At 45.5% G+C, this 15,343-nt stretch overlaps 1 protein-coding gene across 1 annotated transcript in view; it reads left to right on the top strand.

Moving 5' to 3' along the window:
• Positions 1 to 66: 66 nt before the first annotated feature.
• The window catches only part of MBTPS1 (membrane bound transcription factor peptidase, site 1), a 514,786-nt gene continuing 499,509 nt past the window's right edge, over positions 67 to 15,343 (top strand). The window contains 1 exon segment of the mRNA XM_030203794.1: positions 67 to 130. The gene's annotated coding sequence lies outside the window, so the exon portion shown is untranslated.

The following is a 15,343-nucleotide window of genomic DNA, read 5'->3' as shown; positions in this document are numbered from 1 at the left end:
CACACGCATGCGCCAGTAGATCAGGTGCCCTCTGATGCGGCTGGTTGTGCTGCGCTGTGCGCTCTCCTCTGACGCAACAACTCAACTTCCTGTTTCCGGCAAGGCGGCGGACTCTACATCGGGAGAGAAGGTGTGTGATGTTTGTGGTAGTGTATCATCGTAGGGGTTGGGGCAGCGGAGAAGGAAAGCTGCGGGATTGTTAATGGGCGATCTCAGGTATGAGTTTGATTGGGGGAGGGGTGATGGAGAGGTGCCGTGTCGCGGACAAGAGTGGGAGAGAGAGAGATGGCTGATAATGTGGAGGGGAAACCGATCCCCGAATTCGTGCTGGGGGGGGGGGGGGGGCTCGCCGGGTGACAGTGTGAGCACAGTCGAATGCGTGACTGGCATCTTTGGGGTTGGGAAATGGTGGATTATTGTGATCCCTAGAGAAGTAAATTTGGTGGTAAAAGTGCTGCTTTGTTTTCACGTTGTTTCAGTTTCGCAGGAACGCTGTCAGACTGCAAATTTTGTGTGGTGATATATGTGCTTATTAACTTTTGGAGGGTAATATTGTGGAGAGCGAGAGGAAAGCTGCTGAAGCCCTTTTGGTATATTCCCTTCCGACTCATGTGGGCTTCATAATATCTTTTATAACCGAAAAAAGTGTGTGTATGGAGCGGTTTGCTGCAAGCATCCTGAATAAAGAACCAAAGCATATTGTATTGCTATTGTTATGGTATTAGAGTAAAAGTTCTGAAAAAGAAAAACAAATGAGAATGATGGTGGCCAAGTAGACAATTTTATTTTATTTTTTTTTAGTTAATATGTTTGATTTTGATCAACTGTGGTAACTGCTGATTTATTAACTGCTTTTATGAAGAGATTCACCCAAGGCTGTGTACAACAGGTACAGTCTAAAATAAAACTTTTTGCTAAAAGTAACAATAGTAAAATAACCAAGAATAAATATAAATACAATAAATGAGGGAAACTTGAAAACAGTAAATTGAAACCTGGTAGAACTATTGTGAAATCAAATCAATTCTTGTACACCGCTAATATCCCATGTCCAGGGTTCAGTGTGATTTACATTCTAGGTGAGAGAAAAGCAGATAATGTTAGACTGACGTATGAGAGACCATTGGTGTAGTGCATGAGAGCAGTAACATTATAGGAAAGGATAATGGATGATATTAGGAGGTAGAAGTCATAATGGATTGTTATGAAACAGTATCAAAAATATACACACTAATAGCACTGTAATTCAAATACCTGAGATATAATACAATGTTAGCATAATACTAATGATACACCTAATAAGCTTGCATTAGAAGATTCAATTAACATAGATATGATGCTAAAGATTTTCTACAATATGACTTTTACCATATAACTGAGGGATCAAGAGCAGATATATGATGGGAACAAGATTCGTTGTACAGAGACATTTGGGATAATTTGATGGTTAGCTAAACTCAAGGCAAATTCTTTGTATAGTTAAGCGAGAGATAAGGAACTGATCTAATTTAGTGTGTATAAGAAGCTAGTTCAGGTGCAGAATGAGTATATAGTCAGTCATCCTATGTATTAAAGGCTTGGGAGAAGAGCTAGGCTTTCACCTGCCTCCTGAAGTAGAGGTAGTTTCTAGTTACATTGTAGCCCCTCTGGGAGTAAATTCCAGAGCATGGGGGCTACTCCTGAGAAGTCTCGCTGGCAGGTATTGCATCGTAGTATTTCTTTTGATGAGGGTACAGATAGTGATGATCCTTGAGAGGACCTTGGTGGTCTTAAAGGTTTGTAAAGGGCTAACTTATTTTTTAAGTACTCTGGCTCATTTTGTCTGAGGACCTTGAAAATCAAGCATAGAGTTTTAAATTTAGCCCTTTAAGATACTGGTAGCCAGTGCAGCTTTCACAGGAAGGGTGTGATGTGGTCACGCCACTTATAGCTTTTTATCAGTCGTGCTGCAGCATTCTGAATTAGTTGGAGCTGATGCAAACTCTTTTTGGTTTGGCCAGTGTACAGGGCATTACAGTAGTCAACTAATCATGGAATGTACTACTATAGTCAGACTTGTATTTTCAATATATGGAGAGAGATTTCATAGCTGCCGTACATAGGTGATAGAGACAGTTTTTGATAGTTGTTTGAATTTGTGGGAACAGAGTGATTTAGAGGCATATTTTCAAAGCACTTAGCCTTCCAAAGTTCCATAGGTTTCTATGGAACTTTGGAAGGCTAAATGCTTTGAAAATATGCCTCAGTGTCTATCAGTATCCCAAGATTCCTGACCTGTGATTTTAGGGGGAGTTCATACTTCCCAAAAGCTATTTTCAAGTCAGGTATTTGCCCACTTGTGTTTGGTATCCAAAGAATCTCTTGGGTTCAGGCAAAGTTTGTTGTTGTTCGCCCATTCCTGAGTTGCAGTCAGATTACTCAGAGCTGTGGGTAGATCTGGTTCAATGGGTATGAGTAGTTGCACTTCATCAGCACAGATGTAGAATTTTGTGTCCATTGACTGAAGCAGCTCAGCCAGAGGATTGAGGTAGATATTAAATAAAATGGCACCCCACAGTTCAGTGCCCAAGATGGTAATGTGCTATTGCTGAACAGAACTGATTGTTGTCTGTCTAACAAATAGGATTTGAACCGTGTAAATACTGTGCCACTGATACCTGTTTCTGCCAGTCTTGTAAGCATGATATTATGATCCACGATGTCGAAGTCTGCCGAGAAACGAGCAACACTAGCACTGAGTCAGATCCCCTGTCACGGTTTCTGTGCAGATCATCAAGAAGGGACACAAGAACTGTCTCTGTTCCGTATCCAGGTCTGAAGCCAGATTGACATGGGTCTAGCCCAGTGATTCCCAAACCCAGTCCTGGGGACGCCCCAGCCAATCACATTTTCAGGATATCCACAATGAATATTCATGAGAGAGATTTGTATGTGTTGCCTCCACTGTATCCTGAAAACCTGACTGGCTAGTTTGCCTCCAGGACCAGATTTGGGGGCCACTGGTCTAGCCAATTACTTTCAATTAACCAGTCCTTGAGTTGAGTGCAGACTGTTCTATAATTTTTGCCAGGAAAGGCATGCTAGAAACTGATCTAGTGAGCTCTTTTTCAGTAGGGGGTACACCACAGCTCTTTTTAGTGTTGTTGGCAGCTGCCCTTCCATAAGAGAAGAGTTAACTAGTTTAGTGGCCCCTTCAATGAGGCCTGTGCTTACTCATACATTGTTTGCTGGGCAGGGATCAAGACAGCAACATTGACTCTATACACCATCTTTTGTTATTTTAAAGAACATAAAACTTGTGTTGAGAATTTAGGGGTCCCGAGCCCCCCAAGAAGGCTAGAGTGACCTTAATCTGACTCCATCTCAAAATAACACTAGTACTGGGGTAATCAAGGAGTTATTGCCTCTAAGGGAGACGTTAGGTCTAAGGAAAAGATACCAGCCTTATGACAAACTGGATTTAGACTACAGGTTATACAATGCAGCGAATGATAGCCTGATGTAGCAAAAGCATTTATACTTACAGCCTTTCATCATTAAGTGAAGCCCACAAATCATCATTTGGAATGAAGAGTTTATTTGCAAATCAGACTTTAATCAGGTACATTCAGCAGACAGATTCTGAGTTCAACTGGCCAGAGCCCTGCCCTCTAGGACGCGTTGGGGAAATCGTTCCAACGAGGGCTTGCATGCACCCTGCTTTTATACAATTTGGTCACTATACAAGTCTATGGAGAGGGATTTTTTTTTCTCTAATCTTGCTTAATCTATGAGTCATGCCCTCCGGTCAGGTGCCCCTCTTTCCGTTTTAGCTATTGCAAGTTATTGTGCAATTTCCCTTTTTGTAAACACTTCCCTAGATACGGACATCCAAACATCCAAACATGGTATCTCCCTAGATACGGACATCCAAACATCCAAACATGGACAAATCTGTCTTATATCATCTTGTGATCTGGCTTAGGATTTTAGCCATCAATTCCTTGATCTTGGCTTTTGCACTGCTTTTGAATGTCACACTAAATTCTAATGAGGCTTATCAAGCAGCCCTGCTTCTGCAGGTGCTTAGCAACAAGGCCATCATCAGATTTTTAGGCCTAGTCAGTGCCTTTTAGCAGTTTAAGCTGTTTAAGGTATGTAAATTGACCCACCACTATTCCAGTGGATGGATCCCAAGCGGGGACACATATTAACTTACAGGAAAAGCACGTCCTTGCTCAGCCAGTCATAGATTTTTAAACCTAGCTGGTATTTTTACAGCCTGAGTCCTAAAATCTGGCCTTCCACCCTTCCGGTGGTCATCCAGTGAGGGCCTCTTGCTGTACTATAATTATACACTTTCCAGCATCAAACTGCACATCGGCCCTGCCGGACAGCCCAAAGTCCCCGGCATATTCGGATACTGCACCAAATCCAAAGATGTGCTGCCACCAATCGTTTCCCCCATATTCCGCTGGCCGATGGGTCCCACAGTGAGAAAACTGCTTTACTACCTCTGCGGGAGTTGCTATTCACCCTTACTGGCAAAGCACAGCACAACACAGTCTCAAACAGTAAGCCAGGATCCCTCTCCTGCACCAAGTAGAACCTGCAGCCACCACCATAATCATAGTGGTAGCAATTTTTGTACTAGTAGGATGCTGCATAATCCCTTGTGCTAGAGGCTTAGTAGAACGCTTAATTGAAACTGCAATAACAAAGAAGACAACAGCAGGACAATATGTCCTGTATGAAAATCTCCTTCCCAACACCACTGGAGATAACACATTGGACTATCTCCCTTTGAGACGGACCAATCGCTATGCGAATGCTAGAGACACTATAGAAATGTCTGCAACCGTATAATCATGTAAAAGCACACAGGGATGCAATATAATAGTGTTAAGACTGAAAGAATGTAATCTATAAGCAATATAACTATATAATCTATGCAAATATATACTTAAGATATAATCAGTATATAACCAAAGAATGATTGATTGTTATGAATATATATATACACCTATGTAAGAGTAAGAATAGAACCTGCATACTAATGGGTTGAGAAATATTATTGGTGTAATTATAGTATGTTACTTGATCGCAGGTATGGGTAAGTCCCAAGAAGGATTGAAATGACTGAAGTAGTGCCTATGTTATGATCTGAATCTCCGTAATCTGACCATATCAGGTTTTTGAATAAACTCTCCAGACCAATAGCTTTATAGAATACCTTCTGGAATGGATGGTACCATGGTACGTTAACCCTGGTGTCACCCTATGGGATAGGGTGAAGAGGGGAATGTTAATATGTGTTGTGGCTTAAGGCCTATCCACTGGAATGGTGGTGGGCCAAGTTACAGGACTTTGGTCAGCTGAGAAGCCCTGACTAGGCCTGATAACCCACTAATGGCATTACAGTTGAGAACCTGCAAAAGCAGGACTATATGATGAGTCTTAATAAAACTTGGTACACCTTACAAATTGAATATAGCACATATGATGATTGAATAATGGACTAAAATGGATAAAATCTGGTTTTTAAAATGAAGTTTGTGGTACTCAGATCATAAGAGCATATGAAAGTAGATATGAAACTGAGATGTCAATAATAGGGTATTTTTGTATCAAGAAGAGAAAAATAAGATGTTGACGAGAGCGGAAATGTCACAAACAGGTGCAAGATATTTTTGTAATAAGAACATGTTGTTTACAATAGCGGAAATCTTGTAATAGCTAAAACCGGAAAGAAGAAGGTACAGATGGACATCTGCCGGAAAAGGGAAAAAAATGATTCAGAGGTTGTGAAATATTAAGAAAAAAAAAAAGCTCTTGCCATTAACTTGTATTAAGACCTGTGCCTATAAAAGAGAGAAGATTTTGGCAGATAGTTGGAACATTTCTCCAACTCTTCTTGGAAGGCACTACTCTGTGCAATTGAACCCAGAATCTGTCTGATGATGAATGTACCAAGTTGAAGATTTAATCTTGGTAAGAATAAATTGAACCTTCTTTCTGAAAACCAACTGTGTCTTTATTTCTACTTATTCTTTATCTGTCATTTATTCTACAAAGAAAACCATACACAAGAGATCCTCACTCCCTGAATTAACTAGGGTAGATCTTTATATGTGGGAACATAAATGGCCAAAGATCTCCTTAGACCCTATTAGACAGAAAGTTGTGGTCATGGGAATAAGGTGTGAACTCCGCCTTCTGATGCCTCCCCAGAACAGACCCCCATGGGAACTAACGCTCTTTATTCCTCCGTGTAGAGGGGTCAAGAAGGGGTCTAAAAGGGGGGCAATTAAAACACTTGCTATACTGGGTCAAACTAAAGATCCATCTGGCCCAGTATCTTGCCTCTTACAGTGGCCAATTCTGGTCATAAATATCTCACAGAATTCCCTGCAGTAACAAGATTCCTTGCTACTAACCACTATCCTAATAGCACTTTATGGCCCAAACCTTTTTTAAACTTAGATATCCTAACTGCTTTTACTACATCTGGCAAGGAGTTCCAGAGCCTAGCAAGATGTGGTAGGCCTAACAGCCTACCATGTCGTAAAAGGGCACTACCTTGGGACACCCATCCTGCAGTAGTTTAGCTATCAGCACTCACTTCTTTCATGGTAAAAAATATTTTTATATATTTGATATTTTTTGCAGTGGGAGGTGTCTGAGGGCACTAATCGGGTAATGTGGGCACATTACCATGCACTACCGGATTAGCACGGGAGCCCTGCCGTCTAAATGGGTGGCGGTAAGGGCTCCCAGCAGTAATGGCCACGTGCTAATGTGGGAATTAGGCATGTCCTTTAAAAAAGAAAGCATCCATTTTACTGCCACGCTAAAAGTGACTGCAGCTCTCCGGCCACCTTTTAGCGTGACTTAGTAAAAGGACCCCTAAGTGAAAAAATATTTTCTCTTATTTTAGGGAAGATAGAAAAATAGCATCAAACGTTTTGGGGATATATTTATAAGGAAAGACTGAGAATGGTCAGTAATGATTCTGCTGTCTACTGTATAATTATTTATATCAAAATAGTCAATTTTGGGGAAACATATGTGTCTTTTCTTCAAACTTGAATGTTATTCCTGTATAGGGAGATAATTTTTTAAGTGAATGTTTTTGTGATCATTCCCAAAAAGGCACCTTATTCATATATGTAATATAGTGCATTTGGGCCTTTGATTAAATAAACTTCCAGACTGAGCCCTAAATAGTGTGCAAATGCCTACTTGTAATTTTACATCTTATCTTTAAGGATGTGTATTGTTTGCATGTACTATATTTGAGTATTTTGTAAAATGTGTTGTCCATTACAACTGTGCTTCTCCCCTGACAAAATTTAGTGCTGAGAAAGCCAACACATACAGTGGGGGAAATAAGTATTTGATCCCTTGCTGATTTTGTAAGTTTGCCCACTGACAAAGACATGAGCAGCCCATAATTGAAGGGTAGGTTATTGGTAACAGTGAGAGATAGCACATCACAAATTAAATCCGGAAAATCACATTGTGGAAAGTATATGAATTTATTTGCATTCTGCAGAGGGAAATAAGTATTTGATCCCCCACCAACCAGTAAGAGATCTGGCCCCTACAGACCAGGTAGATGCTCCAAATCAACTCGTTACCTGCATGACAGACAGCTGTCGGCAATGGTCACCTGTATGAAAGACACCTGTCCACAGACTCAGTGAATTAGTCAGACTCTAACCTCTACAAAATGGCCAAGAGCAAGGAGCTGTCTAAGGATGTCAGGGACAAGATCATACACCTGCACAAGGCTGGAATGGGCTACAAAACCATCAGTAAGACGCTGGGCGAGAAGGAGACAACTGTTGGTGCCATAGTAAGAAAATGGAAGAAGTACAAAATGACTGTCAATCGACAAAGATCTGGGGCTCCACACAAAATCTCACCTCGTGGGGTATCCTTGATCATGAGGAAGGTTAGAAATCAAACTACAACTACAAGGGGGGAACTTGTCAATGATCTCAAGGCAGCTGGGACCACTGTCACCACGAAAACCATTGGTAACACATTACGACATAACGGATTGCAATCCTGCAGTGCCCGCAAGGTCCCCCTGCTCCGGAAGGCACATGTGACGGCCCATCTGAAGTTTGCCAGTGAACACCTGGATGATGCCGAGAGTGATTGGGAGAAGGTGCTGTGGTCAGATGAGACAAAAATTGAGCTCTTTGGCATGAACTCAACTCGCCGTGTTTGGAGGAAGAGAAATGCTGCCTATGACCCAAAGAACACCGTCCCCACTGTCAAGCATGGAGGTGGAAATGTTATGTTTTGGGGGTGTTTCTCTGCTAAGGGCACAGGACTACTTCACCGCATCAATGGGAGAATGGATGGGGCCATGTACCGTACAATTCTGAGTGACAACCTCCTTCCCTCCGCCAGGGCCTTAAAAATGGGTCGTGGCTGGGTCTTCCAGCACGACAATGACCCAAAACATACAGCCAAGGCAACAAAGGAGTGGCTCAGGAAGAAGCACATTAGGGTCATGGAGTGGCCTAGCCAGTCACCAGACCTTAATCCCATTGAAAACTTATGGAGGGAGCTGAAGCTGCGAGTTGCCAAGCGACAGCCCAGAACTCTTAATGATTTAGAGATGATCTGCAAAGAGGAGTGGACCAAAATTCCTCCTGACATGTGTGCAAACCTCATCATCAACTACAGAAGACGTCTGACCGCTGTGCTTGCCAACAAGGGTTTTGCCACCAAGTATTAGGTCTTGTTTGCCAGAGGGATTAAATACTTATTTCCCTCTGCAGAATGCAAATAAATTCATATACTTTCCACAATGTGATTTTCCAGATTTAATTTGTGATGTGCTATCTCTCACTGTTACCAATAACCTACCCTTCAATTATGGGCTGCTCATGTCTTTGTCAGTGGGCAAACTTACAAAATCAGCAAGGGATCAAATACTTATTTCCCCCACTGTATATTGAGTAAAAATAGACAGTGTTTTAGCTCACTTATTCTTTTCCAGTATATACAACTATACAATGTAGTAAGTATGTCTCTGCACATAAAATAGGTTTGATATTGCCCATCAAATTGGTGGTGGTAATGTGGTATATCTTTTAGAACTGGAAATTAGAGTTCTTAATCTCTCTCCTTTTATATCATTTATGCCTTTCCAGTAGTAGTAGTTAAGTTACAGTGGGTATTTATCTGGCCCAAAAGACTGTTTATACAAATTAGCAGTAGAGTGTTAAGTAATTTGCCAAAAGTTACAAGGCATGTTGGTGGGATTTGAACCTGGTTTCCTGGGCCTTAGCCACTGTTCAAACCTGAAGGTTCTTTCTCTATTTGCCTTAGAACATTGGCAAGTTTCTTTTCCATTCATTTCTCATATGGCTAAACATCTTTTTTAACATAATCCAACTGACAGTCCCCCTCCCCCCCCCTTGTTGATCAGTTTATCGTCTGTATTGTCCGTAAATCTTGCTTTCCCTGGTTCATAGTTTTTCTTAACAAATGTGACTTTCTGAAGCAGGAATGTCCAATTTTTTCAACAGTGAGCGGTATGATCACTATGTGTGTGGTCTTCATGAATGTCTTACAGTGGGCTGTGTAATCAGGAATCCATGTGTGTGGGCTGGATGAAAAACAAGATTTAAAGAGTAGCCTAGTGGTTAGTGCAGCATCCTGAAAATCTGGGGAACTGGGTTTGATTTCCCACTGCAGCTCCTTGTATCTCTGAGCAAGTCATTTAACCCTCCATTGCCCCATGTACAAAATAAGTACCTGTATATAATATGTAAAGTACTTTGATTGTAACCACAGAAAGGCAGTATATCAAGTCCCACCCCCCCCCCTCCCCCGGTTATCAAAATATGAATATTTTAAAATTGCTACTTTATATCCACCAAACAGCCTTTTGTTATGCTTCCAAATCAGTCCAAATGAATGGGTTATGTCCCCCAACCAGCAGAGGTCACTGAATTATCTATGCTATTTGCCACCATCAGCTGTGTAAGGAGTGGTGTAGCCGTGGAACTTGCCAATGTTTCTCTACCTCTACAGATGTGCAAGTGAACACCCAGTCTTGCCTTTCTGGCTTGAGTGCTGGACCCTTGAACCTGATGAAGAAAAAGCCAATTTGCTAAATAGATACTTTTGTTCTGTTTTTACTGAAGAAAATCCTGGGGAAGGACCGAGAGGGACTGGCAAAAGTACACCTGAAAACAAAGTGGATAGAGCACCGTTCACGGAAGAGAGTGTATATGAACAACTTGGAAAGCTAAAGGTGGACAAAGCCATGGGACCGGACGGGATTCACCCCAGAATACTGAGGGAGCTCAGAGAGGTTCTGGCGGGTCCTCTTAAAGACTTGTTTAATAAATCCTTGGAGACGGGAGAGGTTCTGAGGGATTGGAGAACGGCGGAGGTGGTCCCTCTTCACAAAAGTGGGGATAGGGAAGAAGCTGGAAACTACAGGCCGGTAAGCTTCACTTCGGTTATTGGAAAAGTAATGGAAGCGATGCTGAAGGAAAGGATAGTGAATTTCCTGGAAGCCAATAAGTTGCAAGATCCGAGACAACATGGTTTCACCAAAGGGAAGTCGTGCCAAACGAATCTCATTGAATTCTTTGACTGGGTGACGGGAGAATTAAATCAAGGACGTGCTATGGACGTCATCTACTTAGATTTCAGCAAGGCTTTTGACACGGTTCCCCACAGGAGGCTCTTGAATAAACTAGAAGGGCTGAAGATAGGACCCGAAGTGGTGAACTGGAATAGGAACTGGTTGACGGGCAGACGCCAGAGGGTGGTAGTGAATGGAGTTCGCTCGGAGGAGGGAAAGGTGAGTAGTGGAGTGCCTCAGGGATCGGTGCTGGGGCCCATTCTGTTCAATATATTTGTGAGTGACATTGCCGAAGGGTTACAAGGTAAAGTTTGCCTTTTTGCGGATGACACCAAGATTTCCAACAGAGTGGACACCCCAGAGGGAGTGGAAAACATGAAAAAAGATCTGAAGAAGCTGGAAAAATGGTCTAACGTTTGGCAATTAAAATTCAATGCGAAGAAATGCAAAGTGATGCACTTAGGGAGTAGAAATCCAAGGGAGGCGTATGTGTTAGGTGGGGAGAACCTGATAGTCACGGACGGGGAGAGGGATCTTGGGGTGATAGTATCTGAGGACCTAAAGGCTATGAAACAGTGCGACAAGGCGGTGGCCGTAGCGAGAAGGTTGCTAGGCTGTATAGAGAGAGGTGTGACAGCAGAAAAAAGGAGGTTTTAATGCCCCTGTATAAGACGTTGGTGAGGCCCCACCTGGAGTATTGTGTTCAGTTTTGGAGGCCGTACCTTGCGAAGGATGTTAAAAAAATGGAAGCGGTACAAAGAAAAGCTACGAGGATGGTATGGGAGTTGCGTTCCAAGACGTATGAAGAGAGACTTGCTGACCTGAACATGTATACTCTGGAGGAAAGGAGGAACAGGGGTGATATGATACAGACGTTCAAATATTTGAAAGGTATTAATCCGCAAACGAATCTTTTCCGGAGAGGGGAAGGCGGTAGAACGAGAGGACATGAAATGAGATTGAAGGGGGGCAGACTCAGGAAAGATGTCAGGAAGTATTTCTTCACGGAGAGGGTGGTGAACGCTTGGAATGCCCTCCCGCGGGAGGTGGTGGAGATGAAAACGGTAACAGAATTCAAGCATGCGTGGGACAGGCATAAAGGAATCCTGTGCAGAAGGAATGGATCCACAGAAGCTTAGCTGAAATTGGGTGGCGGGGGGAAGAGGGGTTGGTGGTTGAGAGGCTAGGATGGGGGAGGGCAGACTTATACGGGGTCTGTGCCGGAGCCGGTGATGGGAGGCGGGACTGGTGGTTGGGAGGGGGGAATTCCTGCTGCACAGACTTATATGGTCTGTGCCCTGAAAAAGACAGGTACAAATCAAGGTAAGGTATACACATGAGTTTATCGTGGGCAGACTAGATGGACCGTGCAGGTCTTTTTCTGCCGTCATCTACTATGTTACTATGTTACTATGTCAAAAAATAAAAAGCAGTCTGGTGCAAGTCCTGACATAATAAATGATGGCAGATAAAGACCTGAACGGTCCATCCAATCTGCCCAACAAAATAAACTCATTTTCCATATCATCATGCTGATCAATCCATAGACTGGTGGGTTGTGTCCATCTACCAGCAGGTGGAGATAGAGAGCAATCCTTTTGCCTCCCTATATGTGGTCATGTGCTGCCGGGAACTCCTCAGTATGTTCTCTATCTCAGCAGGTGGTGGTCACACACAGCAGCAGCTCTGGCTAGGTCTCCAAGCCTAATTTTTAGGTTTTGTTGAGTACCTGGAGTTGAGGGCTCTTCTTGAGCAAGTGCAAACCTGGTGGCGCCAGGTCCCTCCTTTTCTCCCCCCTCCCGCTGGCTCCGTTAAAAAAAAAAAATAAAAAATTTTGGACGTCCTTAAGGGCGTTTATTTCAACGTTTATTTAAACGTTTATTGCAGCTACTCACTGAGACACCAGTTCGTTACAGCTCGGAGCAGGTAATTTTTACCTTTTTATAGCGGGCAGGGGGTTCCCCGATCGATCTCCACGTGGCCTATGGCGTCGGAGGGCGAGGGCGCGAAGAATCGCTCACCGGACCGCGTGTGCGCTTCTAGCGGGGATGCGGGGGCCTTAAAGTCTGATTCGCCCTTGTTGGGTGTCAGTTTGGAGGCCGGTCAGTGTCCCGGGTTTTCCTCCGGTGCGGCGGTTTTTCCCGCCATAAACGCCCATCCCCCGCTGCTCGCCTCCGCCATCTTGGCCGGCCACTCTGCTCGGAAGGCTTCTTCTTGGGCCGCCCTTGAGCTGGGAGACGTTAATGCCATGGCCGCCCTTGATTTGGGCGACGGCAAAAAAGCGGCTAAAGTTAAGTGCCATTCTTCCCGCGCGGCTCCTTCGCGGAGTGTCGCGCCGGACGCCATCTTGGATGCGCAGCATGTTTCTCCCCTGCTCTTGCGAGCGCCGGTTGAGGGTGCGTCTAGGGCTGTGGCCCAGGCTGCTGAAGTGCACAGTCTGGGGGGTTTCTCCCCCGAGTTTATTTTGCTGCTGCATCAGGCCTTCCTTATGCAAAACGCTGCCCCTTCTCCCTTGTCCGATAAAGGGGTTGAGGCCCCCGGAAGTAAACGCCCTCGGGTGGATTCCCAGGCCTTAGAGGACTCTGTCTCCTCTGATGTAGATGAGGGCAGCGTATCTGAGTTCTCCCAACGGTCCTTTGGGGATTCCTTGGAGGAGACGGATTCCCGCTCGGATGGAGCGGATGACCCCTCTGCAGCGCGGATCTTTCGCTCAGAGGATTTGCCCAACCTGTTAGTGCAGGCCATGAGCATTTTGAAGATTTCCTCTCCAGAGGACGTCTCTCCCTCAGCCCCTGTTGGCTCCGCCATTATGCTGGGGACGAAGCGCCCGCCTAGAACCTTCCACGTGTTTGATGCCATGCACACCTTAATTTCGGCTCAATGGGATGTCCCGGAAGCGAGCCTCAAAGTGGCTAGGGCTATGTCCCGCCTCTATCCTTTGCCTGAAAGTGAGCGGGAGGCCTTTCTTTGGCCTACCGTGGATTCTTTAATCACTGCGGTGACTAAGAAAACGGCGTTGCCGGTGGAAGGTGGCACGGCCCTAAAGGACGCCCAAGACAGAAGATTGGAGGCGGCCTTAAGGTCGTCCTTCGAGGCGGCTGCCTTAAGTTTGCAGGCCTCAGTTTGCGGCTCCTATGTGGCCAGGGCGTGCCTGACGATTGTGCAGCGGGCTTCTCCCTCGGATCCTTTCTTGAGGGCTGATTGGCCGGCCCTGGAATCGGGCTTGGCTTATTTGGCAGACTTACTGTATGATGTCTTGAGAGCCTCGGCTAAAGGTATGGCTCAGACAGTCTCTGCGCGGCGGTGGCTTTGGCTGAAGCATTGGTCTGCTGACCACGCCTCTAAGTCCCGCCTGGCTAAGTTGCCTTTTAAAGGCAAGCTGCTCTTTGGGGTCGAGCTGGACAAAATTGTGACCGATCTCAGCACGTCTAAGGGCAAGAGGTTACCAGAGGTCAGGGCTCGGGCCAGTGCTCGCCCCGGTAACTCCAGAGGACGGTTTCAGGAAGCCCGTCGGTACCACCCGGGCAAGTCGGGCTCCTCTGCCCCCTCTTCCTTCAAGAGGAACTTCTCCCCCAAGCAGCATTCCTTTCGCAGAGACCGCCGTCCCGGAGGTGCGCCCTCCGTCCTCCCCCAGGGTCTCGTACCCAATGACGGGGTCCTGGTCCATGGCCCAGTGCAGATTGGAGGACGCCTGTCCTCGTTTCTGGGCGAGTGGACCAGGGTAACTTCAGACGCTTGGGTGCTGGAAGTCATCAGAGACGGCTACAAGCTAGAGTTCTGCCGACCCTTAAGAGACGGGTTTGTACTCTCTCCCTGCAAGTCTCCGGTCAAAGCTGTGGCAGTGCAGCAGACCTTGGACAATCTGATCCGCCTGGGTGCGGTCGTTCCGGTGCCAGAAAATCAGCTTGGCAAGGGACGTTACTCCATTTACTTTGTGGTACCAAAGTAAGGAGGTTCTGTACGGCCTATCTTCAACCTCAAAGGGGTCAATCGGGCCTTGAAAGTGCAGCACTTTCGCATGGAGACTCTCCGCTCTGTTATAGCGGCAGTGAAGGCAGGGGAGTTCCTGGCATCCTTGGACATCAAGGAAGCGTACTTGCATATTCCCATCTGGCCTCTTCATCAACGCTTTCTGCGTTTTGCAGTCCTGGGCCGACACTTCCAGTTCAGAGCCCTCCTGTTCGGGTTGGCTATTGCTCCGCGGACCTTCTCCAAAGTAATGGTGGTCATCGCGGCCTTCCTGCGAAAGGAAGGAGTACAAGTCCATCCTTATCTGGACGACTGGTTGATCCGAGCCCCCTCTTATGCAGAGTGCGGCAAAGCTGTGGACCGGGTGACTGCTCTTTTGAGCTCCCTGGGGTGGATCATCAACTGGGAGAAAAGCCAGCTGCGCCCGACTCAGTCCCTGGAGTATCTGGGAGTTCGATTCGACACCCAAGTGGGCAGAGTGTTCCTACCGGACAATCGGATTGTCAAACTTCAGGCTCAGGTGGACCAGTTCCTAGTAGCCTCTCCGCTTCGGGCTTGGGACTATGTGCAGCTGTTGGGCTCAATGACGGCCACGATGGAAGTAGTGCCCTGGGCCAGGGCTCATATGAGACCACTACAACACTCTCTGCTGCAGCGCTGGACTCCGGTGTCGGAGGATTATGCTGTGCGCCTTCCCTTGGACCCAGCAGTGCGCAAGGCGCTGAGCTGGTGGCTGAAGACAGACAAGTTGTCTGCAGGGATGCCTCTTGTGAC

Source organism: Microcaecilia unicolor, chromosome 5, assembly GCF_901765095.1.
Source record: "Microcaecilia unicolor chromosome 5, aMicUni1.1, whole genome shotgun sequence".
NCBI lineage: Eukaryota > Metazoa > Chordata > Amphibia > Gymnophiona > Siphonopidae > Microcaecilia > Microcaecilia unicolor.
Note: the sequence above shows the minus strand (reverse complement) of the source record. Positions and strands in the feature narration are given on the sequence as shown.